At 38.4% G+C, this 21,818-nt stretch overlaps 1 long non-coding RNA gene across 1 annotated transcript in view; it reads right to left on the reverse strand.

Moving 5' to 3' along the window:
- The window catches only part of LOC103890672 (uncharacterized), a 127,632-nt gene that overhangs the window by 19,155 nt on the left and 86,659 nt on the right, over window positions 1-21,818 (reverse strand). The gene's annotated exons all lie outside the window — the stretch shown is intronic.

A 21,818-nucleotide genomic window follows, 5' to 3' on the forward strand; every position in this document is an offset into this window, starting at 1 on the left:
GACAAGGATGCCCTCTCTCATCACTCCTATTCAACATAGCATTGGAAGTTCTGGCCAGGGCAATCAGGCAAGTGAATGAAATAAAGGGTATTCAAATAGGAAGAAAGGAAGTCAAATTGTCTCTATTTGCAGACAATATGATTTTATATTGAGAAAACCCCATCGTCTCAGCCCAAAAACCCCTTAAGCTGATAAGCAACTTCAGCAAAGTCTCAGGATACAAAATCAATATGCAAAAATCACAAGCATTCTTTTTTTACCAACAATAGACAAGGAGATAGCCAAATCATGAATGAACTCCCATTCACAATCACTACAGAGAGAATGAAATACTTGGGAGTACAGCTAACAAGGGACGTGAAGGATCTCTTCAAGGAGAACTACAAACCACTGCTCAGGAAATAAGAGACGATGCAAACAAGTGGAAAAACATTTTATCCTCATGGATAGGAAGAATCAATATCATGAAAATGGCCATAGTGCCCAAGGTAATTTACAGATTCAATGCTATTCCCATCAAACTACCATTGACATTTTTCACAGAATTAGAAAAAACTATTTTAAATTTTATATGGAATCAAAGAAGACCCTGTATAACCAAGACAGCCCTAAGCAAAAAGAACAAAGCTGGAGGCATCATGCTACCTTACTTCAAACTATACTACAAGGCTATAGTAACCAAAACAGCATGGTACTGGTACCAAAACAGACATATAGACCAATGGAGCAGAACAAAGACCTCAGAAATAACACCACACATCTACGACCATCTGATCTTCAACAAACCTGACAAAAACAAGCAATGGGGATGGGATCTCCTATTCAGTAAATGGTGCTGCAAAAACTGGCTAGCCATATGCAGAAAACAGAAACTGGACCCCTTCTTTATACCTTATGCAAAAATTAATTCAAGATGGATTAAAGACTTAAATGTAAAACCCAAAACCATAAAAACCCTAGGAGAAAACCTAGGCAATACCATTCAGGACATAGGCATGGGCAAGTACTTTGTGACAAAAATGCCAAAAGCAATTGCAACAAAAGCCAAAATTGACAAATTAGATCTAATTAAACCAAAGAGCTTCTGCGCAGCAAAAGAAACAATCACCACAGTGAACACGCAACCTCCAAAATGGGAAAAGTTTTTTGCAATCTACCCATCTGACAAAGGTCTAAGAATTTACAAGGAAATTAAATTTACAAGAAAAAACAACCCCATCAAAAAGTGGGCAAAGGATATGAATATGCACTTCTTAAAAGAAGACATTTATGTGGCCAACAAACATATGAAAAAAGCTCAGCATCACTGACCATCAGAGAAATGCAAATCGAAACCACAATGAGATACCATCTCATGCCAGTCAGGATGGCGATTATTAAAAAGTCAAGAAACAATAGATGCTGGCCAGGATGTAGAGAAATAGGAACACTTTTACACTGTTGGTGGGAATGTAAATTAGTTCAATCATTGTGGAAGATAGTATGGTGATTCCCCAAGGATCTAGAACAAGAAACACCATTTGACCTAGCAATCCCATTACTGGGTATATACCCAAAGGAACAGAAATCATTCTACTATAAAGACACATGCACACGTATGTTTGTTGCAGCACTATTTACAATAGCAAAGACATGGAACCAACCCAAATGTCCATCAATGATAGGATGGATAAAGAAAATGTGGTACATATACACCATGGAATACTATGCAGCCATAAAAAGGAATGAGATCATGTCCTTTGCAGAGACATGGAGGAAGCTGGAAGCCATCATCTTCAGCAAACTAATAAAGAAACAGAAAACCAAACACTGCATAAGTGGGAGTTGCACAATGAGAATACATGGACACAGAGAGGGGAACAACACACACCAGGGCCTCTTGGGGGGTGTCAGGGGTGAAGGGAACTTAGGGGACAGGTCAATAGGTGCAGCAAACCACCATGGCACACATATACCTATGTAACAAACCTGCATGGTCTGCACATGTATCCCATTTCTTTTAGAAGAAATAAAAATTTAAAAGAAAATGCCTGATATGGTGAATGGTTTGAATAACAAGTGGAAAGTTACTAGAAGGAAGCTATGGCAAGAAGAGAAACATTTGAAACTTCAGCAAAAAAAAAAAAAAAAAAAAAAAATCTGTAGAAGACAATAAAATGAGAATGGTACCTTACTTAGATCTAGAAAGAGCAATATTCATGTAGTCATAATAAAAATGGATTTGATTAAATACAGTACTATTACATAGAGATGATAGGAGAAATGGGGAGTGTAAGAGGCCTGTATCCTTCTCTTCAGGGCAGTAAGTAAATCATTTCTAAAATTGATCCATCAAAAAATAGCAGCATAGTTGAATGGCTTTTAAGGGTTAAAGAGTCTTTCCTCTGAGCAGTAGGACTTCGGAGAAGGGACCACAGGAGAGTTTGGTTTTCTTTTCAGCTTTTCTGTACTATTGCTTTTTTTTTAACATGTGAATATTAACTTTATATTTTAAGCCTTTTTAAAATAGAGAACTTAGCATGGTGAATAGGATTTGGCAACCCTGAGAGGGTGAGAGTACACATCAAAAGAATCAAGAAGAACTAACATAGCAAAAGCACCATATCAGACTTAGGTCTGGTGAAAAGCCAGGCCTGATCAGAGCATCATTGTCACAGCAAAACAGGGACGAAAGGAAGGGTGGGGCCAGGCCACTGAGAGCAGTAGTGGGTTGGAAGCCTTTGTAGATGCCTGAGTAACACCTTGATGAGAGCAGTGTTTTAGGAAGGTCTGAAGGGCTGGACTGTGCAAGTTGCCACAGAGGGAGAGACTCAAATTTCAGTATCTCCCCTACTCCAATACATCTGGTCTAGTACGTCCACCACATTCATTTTTCTCCCAGAGTCATAAAGCACAACCATCATTCATTCCTCTCACTTCTGAACTGGAATTATAATAAATTAGCCAAATTAGTATTCAGGGCTCTCCATGATCAAGATCAGCATGGTGGCTGCCAACACCAGCTGATTTCTGGGCAACAAATCAAACCAGTCTCTAGGCAATCATTATCAAACTGTGGTCCTCAGACTAGCAGCATCTATGTTACCTGAGTGGTAACTTGTCAAATAATAAATTCTTGGGCCCACCCCGTAATGTTGAATCAAGCCGGGCCTTCCAGATGATTCTGATGCTTCATAAAGCCTGAGAATCATTACTGTAAAGGCAACTAATTATATGCCCTAGAGCAAATTATTTAGCTTCTCTAAGCTTTGGATTTCTCATCTGAAAAACAGAGACAATACTGTTTACCTTACAGGCTTATGGAAGAGATAAATTTGAATCCATTTGGTGCATACAAGCTCAGTAAATTATTTTAAAATATCATAGTTTAAGTTTTTTTAAAAATATTTTATATTCTATGGTCCAGACAAGCCATTCTACTCAGCATTCCAAACACCTGTGTCTGCATTGTATTAACTGTCTGTGAAATGGTTCTTCCCTCAAGAAAGAAACGATCTAAGGCAGAACCACACATACTCACATACTAATAATACTTAATAAATGTTGGAACTCACATTTTAAATAGTGTTTATCATGATGAAAAGGAAAGTTCAAATTAAGTCACCCTAAAAAGGCTCAAAGAAAAGCTTAGCAGAAAAGGAATTTAAAGAGTGGTAAGATATCAGCAGCTGGACAGGTGGAGAAAGAGTAACACAGTCTTGACAGTGCAAGGCAAGTTTAATATAATCCTTTTAGGTGCAACAGCTACGTTTCTCATTCATTACTAGGCAAATCCTGCTATGGGAGGCGCTTCCTTCTCTTACTATTTTCTCCACATCTGACCTTAACCTACACTTTACCTCTTCATGAGCAACATAAACAGTCTTTTTCAGGATGATAACGGGATTCATTATATCATATGGAGTGTTTAGGGGATCACGCCTTGACCTTCAGATGGCCATTTTAGCACTCTGGCCTCAAGTTTTCCTTCTCTGTGTTCTCTCCACTTTTTACCTGGCTCCTTTCCTAGGTCCCCTAGCCTGCCCTCACCCACATAAACTCTGAGTCTCTGAACTCCATCACTTTCTGTACTAAGAATGATCTTCTCATGTCTCTCTCAAAAATCACTTTACTTTTGGTCAAAATTCAAATGATAGCTATCTCCTTTTTGGAATCATCAGCTATTCACAACCAGAAATAGAGCCTCTCTAAGTAATCTCAGAGCATTTCTGATTTTCTATTATAGTCTTTAACATGGGTGTGCTTTAATACACCTATCCGTATACCTCCTACTATATTTATGAAACTTTAAAGGGCAGAGACCAGATTTTTGTTCATCCTTTCATGTCCCTTTATGATACCTTACACACAAATGTTCAGTTCTTGTTAGCTGAATTGAATTGACCTCTCTTGCTCAGAAATCTCCAGTTATACCCACATGCCTATACCATCAAGTCTAACATCAGAATCTTGCTGTCTTTTGTGGCTGCATACTGCCCATTCAATTTTATTTCCTACTTGACCCCAATACAAATGCACCAATACAGCTTTATCAGTGATTCTCAGCACCAGCTGCACATTAGAATTCCCTGGAGAGCCTTTTAAAAATGCCATTACCCAAGTCCCTCTACCAAAGATTTTTATATAATTGGTCAAAGATGAGGCCTAGGCATCTGTACTTTTTAAAAGCATTTGGGATGATTCTAATGGCAACCATAGTTAAGAAATACTGAGCTACTGTATTTGCTTCACTTTTTCCTGAGAGCAATTTATTCACCTTCGACAACATTTTCATGTTCTTCTACCTAGCCATTTTAGTAAAACTCACACACCTCTATATTTGTGCAGGATTCGGTTCAGGCTCACCTCTTTCAGGAAGCCTTCCCTCACTACCCCTATCTACTCTGATCTCTCATAGTCTTATATTTTATTGACTTACTATTTCACAATTTCTAGTGGCAGTGCTTGACTCGCCAGTACAAATGCCTGCAGGGCAGGAAGTCTTGTCTGACAAACTCAGTAAATATGCTGCACTTTCAATTATCACTTTGTTTTGATCACATTTCAAGATGAACACTTTATACAAAATAAAGTAAAAATAATAAAACTCAATGTATAAATATAGGCTGATTATATTTCCATAACAGTGTAGAGAGCCCAAATCCTGGAGTCAAACATACCTGAATTTGAATCCCAGCTCCAGCACTAGCTGATTGTGTGACCTTGGGCAAGTTACTTAATCTTTCTAAGTCTCAGTTTTCTGATATTTAAAAAGTGAGTAATAGCAGTACCTACCCTCATTAAATTGTTGTGAATATTAAATGAAATAAGGTATGTAAAATCTTTAGCAAAACATCTGGTACATATTAAGCAATCAGTTCATAAATATAATTATTTATTATTTGAGTGAGGGTTGTACACCTAACTCCTTTTAAATCCACACTTTCTTGAAAAAAGCATCTATCTTTTATATACTTTCTCAAAAGCAAAGATAAGTGATCCTTTAGGCTTTATTGCTATATCTAACAAGATTATTTCACCATACCAAAGCTGAACTGTGTTACTATTATGTTAGAATGTTCATTATACACAATACTCTAAGTAATTTCAGTGCTTATGGATATATCATTACATTATATGAAGTTACTGACAATTTACAGATTTAATTTAGTGACTAAATAATAGGAAATTCTGATTAAGAATTCGCCAGAGGGGAGAAATCTAATTGAAGGGGAGTAAAGTCCATACCATGGACCATTTAGCTGAATTAAACCCAGCTTCCAAGGGATGGTACAGGGCATGATTAGAATGCTACAGCTCTGGTTACTACAAACATTGAGCGGATTACCAACCAATCTACATCTCTACATTTTCGCACTCACCACCCATGACTTCAGAGCATTTCAATAACGAAACTCTATAGGGAGAAAAACTGTTTAGATGTTTTTCCTTCACCTATTGTAATCTCACAGTCAGCTATCTAACATATACTGAAGCTGCCCCCAGATGACACCACTGAGAAATAACAGAGAAAAGGAAGCATGAAGGAAAGAAGGAGGAAGGCAAAGGGGCAAGGGGAAAAGATCACACATTGCAAGTCATATGATTATAAAAATCAATGAAAATTCATTATAAAATAACTAGAAAATGTTTAGGTTTTTTTACTTTGCTCTCAACCCTACTCTTCAAGATGCTTTATTGTTTTGCTATTTAGAAAGTGCTTAGAGAGTTCTACAACAGAAGTACTTCACTGTTTTATTAAAGACTATTTTTAAATGTGCAAGGAACAATTTATACAAAAATCCATTCTCTTTGGCTCATAGGATTCAGTCCTAGCTGTTAAAGGCTCAATAAACTGTTATTGCTTCACATTATTGAATAGATGCAACTGTGAAAACAAAAATATAACAAGTTCACATTCTCATTCATTCTTCATATTTCTCCTGCCTTCCTTCTCATCTCCTTCTAGAGCTTTATCCTTTCTTCTTTCCTTCACCCATTGTTGTTCCTTTCGCTGTGTACCGAAATACACATTAACATTCTTTAAACAGTGTTGTTAGATCAAAGTGCTGGTTTTCATCCTGAAGTGTATAGGTTTCTGCTGTGTTTAGCAACTAAAAAAAAAGAAAAGCAACTCTGACAGTTTCAGATTATCAGTTTCACATGCTTGGTACAACTGAGGAAACTTGAGATGCAAAATCAGTAGAATGTACACAAACTGCATTTATTTTTTTCATCAAAGCACACACTGAAGTGGTTGGCTTATTGCCTAAAAATCAATTATCAGATTTTTTTTTAAATTTTAAGAACCTCATCTTTGAACATAGAAATCACAAATATTTCACTCTTCTAAGTTTTGGGAATTTGCTTAGCAAATTTAAGTCAAAAACAGAAGTAGTAGCGTCTGTTATTTCTGCCGAATAATTAGTACAGGCAGAAGGGTTATAGAGGTTAAACAAGGAAATCGTTTGTTTCTGCCTACACACAGGATTATGAAAACACTTTTCAATGTAAACACACTTGAGATGCTGAGGTATGTTGTGAGGAGTTAAGCTGTGAGTCCTGTGTGAATTTACTTGTTTGTCTGACAAACAAGAAAACATTTCAAAGGTTATCTATGCCTGGAAGCTTATGCCAGGCAGAGAGACCTTCACTTCTTTTTAACGTGGGTTTGGGATACTGGGGTGATAATAATATGTATTGTGAATGAAGTGCAAATAGGAAAAAAAGAGTGAAGTAGATAAAAATGGCTTTTTTTCCTAGTTGTACAAATTGATCATTGCTTGCTTCTCCAAAGGCCGAAATATCTTAACTACTGGGAAGCCATTGAAATTATTTCCCAGTATTGTGAGTTGACACAGGAGAATAGAAGGTCCTCTTTATTTAAAAACCTATTTTGCACCCAAAATAATCCCATCAGGCCTTCAGTATTTGGTGGCAGGGTTTTGGTCTTCGAAGAGGAGTACACAAATTAGAATTATTTGGGAACCCACTCACCACAAACTGACCAGTTAACTTTTGTGGAATCAACATTAGTGCTAGCATAGCAACACCTGCTGGTTAATTTATGAAGTAAAGTTGAAGCCAACATGGCCAGAAATCAGTTCCTCCATTTTTTTTTTTTTTTTTTTTTTTTTTTTGAGATGGAGTCTGGCTCTGTCGCCCAGGCTGGAGTGCAGTGGCATGATCTTGGCTCACTACAACCTCCGCCTCCTGGGTTCAAGCGATTCTCCTGCCTCAGCCTCCGTAGTACCTGGGACTACAGGTGCGCGCCACCACTACTCCCAGCTAATTTACGTATTTTTAATAGAGACGGGGGTTTTCACCATATTGGTCCTGACCTCTTGATCCACCCGCCTTGGCCTCCCAAAGTGATGGGATTACAGGCGTGAGCCACCACGCCCGGCCCAGTTCCTCCATGTTAATTAGAAAAATTAAAGCATGTTTTTTACCTATGACATCTAAAATTTTACCCATTTTAGGTATATAAATGAGTATAAAAATGACTGTTTTCAAATTAAAGAATGGGAAAAGAAAACTGTAGTTGTGAAAGAAAAATAACTCTTTATGTTTAGGGTGCTACTAAGGCAATTATTACACTTCTCTGTAAATGGAAGTTGCCATTCAGCCTTCTAAAAATTATGTTATGTAGTTCATAAGTGAGACTGATTCTTCTTCTTCTTTCGTCTCCTCCCCTCCCCTCTCCCCCTCCCCCTTCTCTTCCTCCCCCACTTCTCCTTCTCCTCCTCCTCCTTTTCTCCTTCTCCTCCTCTTCTCCACATCCTTTTCTCCTCCTCCTCCTCCTCTTCCTCTTCTTCTCCTCCTCCTCCTCTTCCTCTTCTTCTCCTCCTCCTCTTCCTCTTCTTCTTCTTCTCCTCCTCCTCCTCTTCCTCCTCCTCTTCCTCCTCCTCCTTCTCCTGTTCCTCTTCTTCCTCCACCTTCTCTTTCTTCTTCATACATTTTTTAAAGGGGGTTACACAATTACGGGAAGCCATTCATGAAAATACTAAATGGATGGAAATAAGCTGAGAGGTATCATGTTTATTTTTACCACAGTTATGAAGTCTAGTCAGTAAACAATGAATAATACCGCATGTAATGCCATAGTCAGCTCTAACACTCCTAAACAACATCTTAACTTAAAGAGACTTTTAAGAACAGTAAGTACCACAGAAAATAGAGCTGTAGAGAATATGACTCATACCAAAATGAAAATACACACAAATTGCTACAAATCCTGAACTTCAGTAGAATTTGACCTTGCCAATATGTAGAAAAGCCATAGATCCTGTCTAACTCTTCTATTCTGTAATAATGCCTTGTAAAAACAAACAAACAAACAAACAGAAAAACAGCCCTGTGGAAGTGAACAAGAAGCAATTTGTCTCTAGTTAACCAAGTTGTAAGCCAGGACATGGACTGGCTGCTCCTGTATGTTCTCAAGAACCGCAACATGAAGTCTTCATTCACGGACAAGCAGCTCGTGGAAGGAATTTAGCAGGTAGGCAATAGGAACTCCACACTAATCTCTGAAGAGCCAAGGCGTGGGGGAAAGCAAAGAGGACCCAACCAAGGCAAGCCTGGAGACTGCCAAAACCTTGAAATAAAAATCTCTTCCCTCCTAGATAAGGTAGTAATTTTTTCTTAAAATATAAAAGGACTATATACATTGTGAATCTGCCATTCTGAGTTTGCATAATTCTACTTTTAGTTAACTTGGGCTACATAACATTGTTTTTTTCCCTTAAGACAGTGTTTTGCTCTTGTTGGAACGCAATGGTGCCATCTCGGCTCACTGCAACCTCTGCCTCCCTGGATCAAGCGATTCTCCTGCCTCAGCCTCCTGAGTAGCTGGGATTACAGGCATGCACCACCATGCCCGGCTAATTTTTTTTTTTTTTTTGGATTTTTAGTAGAGACAGGGTTTCACCATTCAGGTGAGGCTGGTCTTGAACTTCTGACCTCAGGGGATCCACCTGCCTCAGCCTTCCAAAGTGCTGGGATTATAGGTGTGAGCCACCGCCCTGGCCAACAGCTTCATTTCTTTAGTTAACAACGTAGATACATCCACAGTACCTATGATATATTTCTAAGTGATGCATTTAGTTTAAAGTAACAGACTGATGGACTAAGGAACATCAGGAAATTTTGTGTTCCCAAGACACAGAAATATGTGGGTTTTGTACAATGCTGGGAAAAGTCTAGGCCTTTACCACGTCCTGCTTGGATTCCTGCAGCCACCTCCTAATTGCTCTCTCTGATAATAGTTGTACCCCCAATTCTGGACATTCCTGCCCTATTTATTTGTCTAAAATGTTTATTCAGAGTCATGTTTCTTTTCAGAAACCTTAGTTGTTTATCTTGCCAAAGAATTTTCAAACTCCATAGTTTAGTGTTCTTTCTAGAAATGTGCCAGTATCTCCTTTTCAACCATGGCTCTCACTAGCCCCTTAACACAAACCTTTCTGTCCTGTTGTTAGCCGGGGTCTTTGTTCTTAGAGCACCCAAGATGGTGGCAGGCTGCTCCAAAGATGGTGGTGGCCGTTCCCAAGATGGCAGCAAGCTTTTTGTTCTCTGATCTGGGGTTCTTGGCCTCACAGATTCCAAGGAATGGAACCTTGGGCCATGCAGTGAGTGTTATAGCTCTATTAGAAGCCGTGGGTCACGGAAGAGAACCGTGGAACCCAGCAACTAATGTTCAGCTCGATTAGGACAAACCCCGGCACTTAGCCACACAGGAACAATGGTGAGCATCTAACCCAAACGGGAGTGGCAATGGGTGCCTCACTGGATCAGAAACGCAGCAGACACCCTGCCGGATCCAGAGGGGTGGAAAGTGGGTCTGTAATGGCGGCGTTCAGCAGTGGTGGACGGCCAGTGAAAGGTCAGCTCGAGCCAAAACAAACACGGACCAGAAGATTATGCAGTTGCAGGATTTAATAGAGTGAAAACAGAGCCCCCCTACAATGGGAGAGGACCCAAAGGAGATTGCCCACTCCTGGCTTGAATGCCTGGGGTTTATATCCTAATCATTGTCCCTCCCCCTGTGCTCTCAGATGATAGATGATTTGACTATTTCTTTACCTCCTGCTTTTAGCCTAATTGATGCTTTAGTGAGCCTTATTTACTACCTGATTGGTCAGGTGTGAGCTGAGTTATGAGCCCCATGTTCAAAGGTGGGTGCAGTCACCTTCCCCAGCTAGGCTTAAGAATTCTTAGTCGGCCTAGGAAATCCAGCTAGTCCTGTCTCTTACTGTCAAGCTAATCAGTTGGGTTAATGAAGTCCCATCTATCAAGTTCACATTCATTAATATTGCCTCCACATCTCAAGTGGCGGTGTCTACCTCCTCCTTTCCCTGTTCCTATTACTTCTGCCCCCTTACCCCACCCCTGTATCAGCGCTTTCTCCTCTTCTTCTACCAAAATCTTCTTCCAGCATCCTCTATATAGGCCTCATTCCAGACCCACAGGAAGAATTCCTCTAACTTCCTTACTAAAATTTTACTGCTCCAGACATACACTATCTTGTAACTTAAGTTTTCATTTGTGTATAGATCTTATTCCTATCATAGTAACAAACTTCTCTAGGACAAGGATGAAATTTTATACTTTTGTATAGCCTCCATAACTCCAAACACAATACACAAATCTGAGAGGAAAAAAAAAACATACACACACACACAAGTAAAAAGCTTTAAAAATTACTAGATTTGCATTCCAAGACTGATACAAGATATCATCTAGCATTAAAAAAACTCACATTGTTAAGCACTTTCACGTGCATTTTCTCATTGAGCAAAGTATTAATATCTTGAAATAGTGTCAAGAAACAAGAAATTCTCACAGTTTCCACAGGAGAAGATAATAGAAAGGGGAGTGAAATTGGAATGTGGCATACCTAGAACACCTTTTAGTGACTCAGTAATCCTTACTTATTCAAGAAGGATTAATCTTCTGAGATAGTACCATGGTAGATTCTCTGTAACTCAAGGCCAAATTACTGCATTTTTTTTTCATTATTTTTATTGTGGCAAAATATATATAACATAAAAAATTCTCATATTTTAAGTTATTACTTCATAACTCAGACTTTGCTAGTTTTTCTTCGTTATATATTTCTTTTTCAATTTTTTTGAAAGATTATTTCTTTGGACTTTTGTACTTACCTATGGGGAACATAACTTGAAAAAAAAACTTGGGCTAGTCTCAGTGACTCACGCCTGTAATCCCACCACTTTGGGAGGCCAAGGAGGGCAGATCACCTGAGGTCAGGTGTTCGAGACCAGCCTCACCTGAATGGTGAAACCCCATCCCTACTAAAAAAAAAAAAAAAAAAAAAAAAAAGTACAAAAATTAGTCGGGCATGGTGGCAGGTGCCTGTAATCCCAGCTACTCAGGAGGCTGAGGCAGGAGAATCTCTTGAACCTGGGAGGCGGAGGTTGCAGTGAGCCAAGATCGCACCACTGAACTCCAGCCTGAGTGACAGAGCGAGACTCTATCTGAAAGAAAAAAAAAGAAATAGGAAAAAAAAAAACTTGGGAATTTTTTTATAAAGTGCTTTAGATGTCCATGAGAACATGGAAAAATACGCTCTGGATATGCCCTGGAATATAAATCACTCTACAAATTCTACTTATTTTTATTATTGCTGCAGTTATCATGGGATATTCTTAAATGGTAAACTTTCCTCATAATAAAATGCATTTGGCATCTGAGCAATTAAACCATCTTATGCCAAGTCCTCTTTTTTAAAATAGTGAAGGTCTTATGCTTTCCTATGGTTTGTTTTTTCTACCATGACATCTCAAATTGCTATTACAGAGAAATAAAATTTCATGATAACCTGAGCCTGTGAGGAACTTGCTTTTGCATGTCCTTTCAATGTAATATTTCCTTTCAGTCAACAGTTTAAAGGTAGAATCACTCAGGCTTCTCAAAGGGCAAAAGATAACTTGCAATCCTCAGAACCCTGGAGATGGGCAGGCAAGCTGTCCTCCCCACAAAGGTTATTTGTAAGAGGACTTCTGAGAAGGGAGTTGAAAGGAGGAAGGAGAGGTAGAGAAGAGAAGAAAACACAGAATTCATACCATGTAGTTTCCATATAAACTACTCCATGAACAAAAGTAATATACCTGAAAGCTAAACAAAGTCAGTACAAACTCTGTTAAAATAATTGGCATTGAGAAAGATAAATAAGCTCCTGCCTATTGATCTGAATCCTTTATGCCCTTCAGTTCTTATTTGACACTACACGATGGTATTTCTCTTCATGACCCCAATGTCTTGATCTGAAAACCAAACCAGTCATTTCTCACTGAGGGGGGAGAATAGTTTTGTTAACGTCTGTTTTTTTAGGCTCTTTTATTTTTAAGTTGTTGCTGAAATCGCCTTGATCTGCCTACCAGGGAACTGGAGCACATTCCATGAGCTTGCCGCCTAAATCTCTTTTCTCTTTATTTGTTCTACAGGATATTGATTTAGATTTCGGCCTATTCGCATTGCTTTAAACTTTTAAACACTGTCTCTAATAGCTAGAGGAAACACTTTGCTGAAGCTAAAATGATCACCCAAGAGAACTTATTGGGAAAATACATCGACCAAAATTAGCCCTTGGCTCTCAACGTACAGCTCCCATTGAAAGCAGTGGAAGCTGAACTCTTAGGATTTGAAGACACGTTTTCTTTGCATTGAATATAAAGGCTTTTTGAAAGGATTGTGCTTATTTGAGTTTCTGTTAAAGAAGCTGAATTAGCTCTTTGTCATATTATTAAAAGAGAGGCAGCATTGATTCTCCAATTTGTCTCCTAAGGGGTCTTTTGATATCTAACAAAATTGCACAGACATCCTTTTTTTTTGTTTCTGTACACTGATTGTTTAATACTATAAAGGACCAGGCATCATACCAAGAGCTTTCAGTCTTCAATAGTTCCTAGAACATTTTACTATAACATTTTCTAATCCTTTACAACCAAAATAACAATAAAAACAGAGCAATGTTTAGAATCAACATGGGAGAAGGGAAAAATGGTACCAGGAAACTAGCAGTGTAACTCTCTGATGTGAGATAACATTATAAGTTCCTGCCGCACCAAATTAGTGCTGCCATAAATTCCTCTCAGGCTTCAGAACACTCTTTTATTACACTGTGGATAGTGCCATTGAGAAAGATCAGATTTCCAAAGGCCTCACCATGTAGCTGATGTCTTGAACTGCTGAAATGCTCAGGATGAATTAACTGGCACAAACTGACTCTAAGAGTCTGTGGCACCATCTGCTCTGAAAGATGCAAGTTATATGAATGTGTTGACCATAGGAAACCTCTGCACTAGCAAATGTGAGTCCCCTGCAGCAGGACTCAGCAACAGAGAACTTTTCAGGGTTCATCTCCATGTTAACACAGTTTAAGCAGGTTGTTAGTTTACTCAGGAGAGTCTTGCCCTGTTTTCCACATCTGACAACAAATAAAAAGGCATGATATAGTCTTTGAGATAAGTAAGGGCAAGGGCCATGTCTCACTCGTTTTTACATATCTTACTCCTAACATCATTCCCACACAGAAGCAATTAATTAATATTTATTTTATTTGAATAATTTAGGAGTGAGAGATGCCAGATGACACAAGGTGTGCCTTATAGACTTGTAAAAGACTAATCCTTGAAGGGGCAGAGCAAGATGGTGGAGTAGAAGGCTCTACAAATCATTCTCCCCACAAGGACACCAACTTAACAACTATCTAAACAAAAAAAAAGCACCTTCATAAGAATCAAAACTCAGGTAAGCACTCACTGTACCTGATTTCAAATTCATATCACTGAAAGAGGCACTAAAGAGGTAGGAGAAACAGTCCTTCCACCCTTTTCTCATGCCCTGGCAGCAGCAACATGGTGCAGAGAGCAATTCTGTGTGCTGGAGAGAGGGAGAGTGCAGCAATTGTGAGGCACTGAACTCAGTGCTGCCTTGTTATAGCAGAAAGTAAAACTGGACCAATGTCAGCTGATGCCTGCCCATGGAGAGAGCACTTAAACCAGCCCTAGCCAGAGGGGAATTGCCAATCCCAGTGGTTGGAACTTGAGTTCCTGCAAACCTCACCACTACAAGCGAAAGTGCTTCTGGGCCTCAAAAAAACTTGAAAGGAAGTATAGGCCACAAAGACTGTAACTCCTAGGCAAGACCTAGTGCTGAAATGGACCCAGAGCCAGTGGACTGAGGGAGCATGCAACCTACTGAGACAACAGCTAGGGCAGCTAACGGAGTGCTGATATCATCCCTCCCCTAAGCTCAGGCCGCATAGCTCACAGCTCCAAAAGAGACTCCTTGAGGATAAGAGAGGGAAGAGTAAGGAGAACTTTGTCTTGCATCTTGAATACCAGCTCTACCACCGCGGAGTAGGGCACTGGTCAGAGACGTGAGGCCCCCTTTCCAGGCCCTAGTTCCTAGAGGACATTTCTAGACACACCCTGGGCCAGAAAAAAAAACCTGCCACCTTAGAGGGAAGGGCCCAGACCTGACAGAATTCATCACCTGCTAAGTGAAAGCCCTTGGGCCCTAAATAGCCAGCAGTAATTCCCAGGTACTATGTTCAGGGTCTTGAGTGAGCCTGAGACTTGCTGGCTTCAGGTAAGACTAAGCACATTCCCACCTGTGGTGGCTATAGGTCAAGAATTCTTCTGCTTGAGAAAAATGGAGGGAAAAGTAAAGGGGACTTTGTCTTGCACTTTAGGTACCTGGTCAGCCCCAGACAGTAGAGCACCAAGCAGACTTTTGGGGTCTGGATTCCAGGACTTAGCTCTTGGATGGCAATTCTGGACCTGTCCTGGGCCAAAAGAGAGCCTACTGCCCTAAAACGTGAGTCCCAGGCAGGCAGCATTCACCACAAGCTGACTGAAGAGCTCGTGAACCTTAAGGGAACATTGGCAGTAGTCTGGCAGTGTTCCCCATGGGCTTATAGTGGCAGTGGCCATGGGGTGGGGCCGTCTTGCCTTTGGAAAGGGGAGAGAAAAGTGGAAAGGACTGCATCTTGTGGTTTGGGTGCCAGCCTATCCGCAGTACATTCTTAGAACATTAGATTGATTTGTATGGTTTTTTTACTCTAGGCCTTGAATCCCAGACAGCACCTCTAAACTCAATCATTGCCTGTGGGAATTCACCTCCCTGAAGGGAATGACACATACCTGGCTGGCTTTGCTGCCTGCTGATTGTAGAGACCCAGGGCCTTCAGCAAACATAGGCAGTAGCCAGGGAGTGGTGACAGCAGGCCTTGGGTGAGACCCAGTGCTGTGCTAGCTTCAGGTCTGACCCAGTGCAGTCATAGAGGTGGTGGCCACAGAGGGGCTCATGTCACTCCACCCCCAGCTCTAGGTGGCTCAGAACAGAGAGAGAGAGATTCTGTTTAGAAGGACATAAGGGAAGAGAACCCAAGCCTCCTCCTGGTAATCCAGAGAATTCTTCCAGATCTTGTCCAAGATCATCAAGGCAATACCTCTATGACTGTGCAAGAGTCACAGTGTTACTGGGTTTGGGGAGTCCCCTAAAGCAGATACAGCTTAGATGACAATACCCAAGTCCTTTTGAATATCTGGAAAGCCTTCCCAAGAGGGACCAATACAAACAAGTCCAGACCGAAAAGACTGCAATAAATATCTAATTCTTCAATGCCAAGACACAGACGAACATCTACAAGTATCAAGACCATCTTAGAAAATATGACCTCACTAAATGAACTCAATAAGGCACCAGGTACCAATCCTGGAGAAACAGAGATATATTACCTTTCAGACAGAGAATTCAAAATAACTGTCTTAAGGAAACTCAAAGAAATTCAAGATAACAAAAAATGAATTCAAAATTCTATCAGGTGAATTTAACACAGAGATTGACATAATTAAAAAGAATCAAGCAGAAATCCTGTAACTTAAAAATGCAATTGACATATTAAAGAATATTTCAGAGTGTTTTAATAGCAGAATTGATTAAGCAGAAGAGGGAATTACTGAGCTTGAAGACAGGCTATTTAAAAATACACAATCACTATTTGAAAATTCACAATCAGAGGAGAAGAAAGAACAAAAAACAGTGAAGCACACCTACAGGATCTAGAAAATAGCCTAGAAAGGGCAAAATCTAAGAGTTATTGGCCTTAAAGAGGAGGTAGAGAAAGAGATAGGGGTAGAGAGTTTATTCAATGGGACAATGACAGAGAACTTCCCAAACCTGAAGAAAGGTATCAATATCCCAATACAAGAAAGTTGTAGAACACCAAGCAGATTTAACCCAAAAAGACTACCTAAAGGCATTTAATAGTCAAATTCCCAAAGTTCAAGGGTAAAGAAAGGATCCTAAAAGCAGCAAAAGAGAAGAAACAAATAATATACAGTGGAGCTTCAGTAAGTCTGGCAGCAGACTTTTCAGTGGAAACCTTACAGGCCAGGAGAGAGAGGCATGGCATATTTAATGCTGAAGGAAAAAAACCTTTACCCTAGAATAATATATCCAGCAAAGATATACTTCAAACATGAAGGAAAAATAAAAACTTTTCCAGACAAACAAAAGCTGAAGGATTTCATGAACACCAGACCAATGCTACAATAAATGCTAAAGGAAGTACTTCAGTAAGGGAGTGTTCATTGTTAATAAACAGTATGAAATCATCTGAAGGTAGAAAATTCACTGCTAATAGTAAGTGCACAGTAAGACACATAATATTATAACACTCTAACTGTGGTGTATAAAGCATTCTTACCTTAAGTTGAAAGACTAAACAATGAACCAATAAAAAATAATAACCACCACAATTTTTCAAGACATAGTACAATAAGATATAAACAGAAACAACAGAAAGCTAAAAAGCGGGGAGACAAAGTTAAGTTGTAGAGTTTTCCTGTTTGTTTGTTTATAACAGTGTTAAATTGTTATCAGCTTAAAATAATGGGTAATAAGATAGTATTTGCAAGCCTCATGGTAGCTTCAAACCAAAAAACAAACATACAATAGATACACAAACAAAGAGCAAGAAACTAAATCATATCACCAGTGAAAATCACCTTCACTAAAGAAAGACAGAAAGGAAAGAAAGAGGGAACAGAAGACCACAAAACAACCAGGAAACAAAGGATGAATGGCAGGAGTAAGTCCTTACTTATCAATAATAACATTGAATGTAAATGGACTAAACTCTCCAATCAAAAGACACAGAGTGGTTGAATGCATTAAAAAACAAGACATAATTTTCATTTGCCTATAAGAAACACACATCGCCTATAAAGAAACATGTAGTCTGAAAATAAAGAAATGGAAAAAGATATTCCAAGTCAATGGAAACCAAAAAAGAGCAGGAGTAGCTATACTTAATATCAGACAAAATAGATTTCAAGACAAAAACGAAGAGACAAAGAAGGCCACTACATAATGATAAAGGGGCCAATTCAGCAAGAGGATACAACAAATTTAAATATATATGTGCCCAACAATGGAGCACTCAGATATATAAAGCAAACAGTATTAAAGTTAAAAAGAAAGGTAGTCCCCAGTATAATCATAGCTGGGGACTTCAACATCCCACTTTCAGCATTGGACAGATCTTCCAGACAGAAAATCAACAAAGAAACATAGGACTTAATTGTCACTATAGACCAAATGGACCTAATAGATATTTACAGAACATTTCATCCAATTACTGCAGAATATACATTCTTTTCCTCAGCACATGAGTAATTCTCGAGGACAGACCACATGTTAGCTCACAAAATGAATCTTACAGCATTCAAAAAAATGGAATAACATCAAGAATTACACTGGAAATCAGTAACAAGAGGATTTTGGAAACTGTGTAAATACATGGAAATTAAACAACATACTTCTGGATGACCAGTGAGTCAATGAAGAAATTAAAAAGGAAGTTGAAAAATTTCTTGAAACAAATGATAATGTAAACACAACATACCAAAACCTATGGGATACAGCAAAAGCAGTACTAAGAGGAAAGTTTATACTTATAAATGCCTGCATCAAAAAAGAAGAAAAACTTCAACTAAATAATCTAATCATGCATCTTAAAGAACTGGAAAAGCAAGAAAAAAACAAACCCAAAATTAGTAGAAGAAAAGAAATAATAAAGATCAGAGAAGAAATCAATGAAATTGAAATGAAGAAAACAATACAAAAGATCAATGAAACAAAAAGTCATTTTTTTGAAAAGTTAAAAAAAGTTGGCAAACCTTTAACCAGACTAACAATAAAAAAGACTCAAATAAATAAAATCGTAGATTAAAAAGGAGGCATTACAGCTGTTACCACAGAAATTCAAAGGATCACATAGTAGGCACTCAAATTGTGAATTGTTGAATTGAATTACATAGAAACACTATTGTTCAACCAAATCTCAAGTTGCATATAATGAATTAGCCGCCATACAGAAATCATGTGTTATTGAAATTGGTGATAAATTACTTATTATCTGTAATGGGTTTCTGAAAAATACTTCTCTTTCCATTAATGATTTTATTTTCAGCATTTGCTGGTCAATGAAATCCTCACATTACTAATGTAACTTCTCATCATAGGCAGAATTGAATATTCATGTCTAATTCAAATCACTGTTGTTCTGGCCTGTTGCTTTTTTTTTCTCCTCAGATAGTTAAATCCTCATTTGTATAAAACATTTATTATACTTTGCCATTTGTAAACTTTATTCCAGTCTGTTTTGTTATATTAACTGTAAATTTGGTAAGGAATTTTATTAGATTTTTATGGAGGGTGGGGACATAAAAATTAGACACAAATAAAAATCTTATACTTGTTTTAACCATTAAGACACTTGCCATTCTTCCTACTTTTGCTATATGTTCCTAGTAACGTGTAGAATTCCTCTTGTACTTAAGTGTTCTAAAGTTTTAGCATCATACCGATGAGGAGCCTTAATAAAAACCAAAGCAAATTAGCCAGTGTGAGTACTCTCTATGTGTATGGATGTGACAAACTGCTAAGATGTCATAGTATAAAGAAGTGTACTTCTCTTCCTGATAAATAGACTTGCATTTTAATTTTTTATTAAATTATTTGATAATAAATAGACAAACAATAGCACTCTAGCGTCTTTTGTAGAAGTAATTAAGTCTTTGCAGTAAGTGATTTCATGACAGCTCTCTGCTATTAATAAACTTTAGTGAGAGTAGAGAGAGATTGTTGAGGTTGGTCTGAAAATTACTGGATCCTTAGACTAGTGAAATGAATGAGTTGAGCTCTACTGTGTGAAAAATACTTTCCATAATAATTTGTATGCTAAACAGTTTATAATGATTCTGGCCAGGAGCACAAGAAGCCACCATTAATTTATACTGATAACCCAGAGCTAGCATGTTCCTTTATCAGGCAACTTATGAAAACAAGCCCAAATTATTGTTGATGTTTAATATTAATTAGGTTCTCTCCTGCCCTGTGGCTTCCTCAAGTAACTCTCTGATAGTAAATCAACCATGAAATGGCTAAGTGTGGCCTGAAACGATGTGTGTGCTATCAAGGAGTAACGCAAAGGCAGAATTGGATTAACTGAGTCTCATAAACATCCTGTAGAATATGCTCTCTCCTTACCTTCTAGAAGATTACATTCTGAAACCTGGACATTCATCATTGACACTAGGTTTTTTTTAGAACAAACATCTCTTAGATGAATACTAATTGCATATTAACAATGTAACTCTCCTATTAAACCTTCATAGAAAAGCAAAACTATACAATCCATTGACAAAATAATTCCTTACCATTAACCAAGCAATAACCTGCATAAATTTCCCAAGCATATTCAGGCTCAAGTCATGCACTGTAATCCAACATAGTATCCACTTTTGGTGTTCTATATCACATTCAGCTCTGTCCAGCCACACTCCCTTCTAAACAAGCACAGCAGATTTACAGCCACTACATCCTCTGATTTCCCCAGAACCTCTTCCCTGCTCCTTCCTGATAGCTCCTGTAGTCTCTGAATCCAATTTGCTTCCCACCGTCATTCTACTTTTACCTCCTTCTACTCTGCTTTAGACTAGTTGCCAATGTTTCATTGACTTTTAGAAAGTTTTGTTAATGGCCCATTAGGATTTTTTTGTTTTGTTTTGTTTTGTTTTGTTTTTCCTTCTGAAGGGGGAAGGAAAGCTGATTTCAATGATCATGTTTTAGAAGCAAGCAGCTAAATGGCAATCAGACTTTTAAAATGCCAAAGGTCATCAGTTCTCCTGTGAGTTATTATGCAAAAAGAGTCATTGTTTCTTCTTTTACTTTGTGGCAGCATTATCAAAGGTCTCTTTCTGCTGCCCTAGTTTAATTTGAACCTGGCCTCTGAAGGCAGATGTATATATGCAGGGACCCAGAAATGGAGCAGGACCCAGGAGGGACTTGATCCTGCCATAATACAGATTAAGGAAAATGTAGCTTCTGACCTCAAAAAAAAAAAAAAAGGTTTGAAGGCTAGTCTTATTAATGATGATTCACTGCAAGTGAGATAAAACAACAGACAAATAGAATCCTAGAATCGTATAGCAAAAAGGGGCTTAAAAGATCATCTAGTCTGGTTGGCCATCTAAAAATGCTCCTCAAGTGTCTCACAGACAGGAAAACTAATTCCTTGGGTATAGGTCAGGCACGTGAGAGCATGATCATCATTGAAGAGTTTTATTCACCATGCAAAAAAGCAGGCAACGCTCCAAATGAAGGGTTGAAATAGCATGAATCCAGGGTCTGGAACACTACCAAAGAGTTAATAAAGTGGCTAACAAAGAGCAAACAGCTAAATGACCTACCTGGACCTGGTCAAGAGCAAAAGCTGAAATTACTACCTGCTGTAGAAATATGACAAAATGTTACATTTACAAACCAAAGCAGTCTCAGAAAATGTAACAACCTCAGCTGTAAAGTGATGGGTTAACTATCTCCACTTTCACGAAGAATAAAAAAGTAACAGGCCAGAATAACAGTGATTTGAGCAATGCATGAATATTCAATTCTCCCTGTGATGAGAAGTTACATTAATGATGTGAGGATTTAACTGACAAGCAAATGCTGAAAATGAAATCCTTAATGGAAAGAGAAATATTTTTCAGAAACCCATTGCAGATAATAAGTAAATTATTACCAACTTCAATAAAATATGATGATGCACATGCAAACCTTTAATGTCTAACATTAGGCATTTCTAAAATATAGGTTTCAGAGAGATGAGCACCTTTGTTATGCTCCTTTTTTTTTTTAAAGTATCCACTTCTCCTTGAGATTTCTTTTACCTACTAACAAAATTAAAGCTGTTAGAGTCTTAAAGGTATTCTTTACTTTTAAGGAATAAGGAAAAGTAGAGG

The sequence above is a fragment of the Pongo abelii genome, chromosome 4 (assembly GCF_028885655.2).
Source record: "Pongo abelii isolate AG06213 chromosome 4, NHGRI_mPonAbe1-v2.0_pri, whole genome shotgun sequence".
Classification (NCBI taxonomy): domain Eukaryota; kingdom Metazoa; phylum Chordata; class Mammalia; order Primates; family Hominidae; genus Pongo; species Pongo abelii.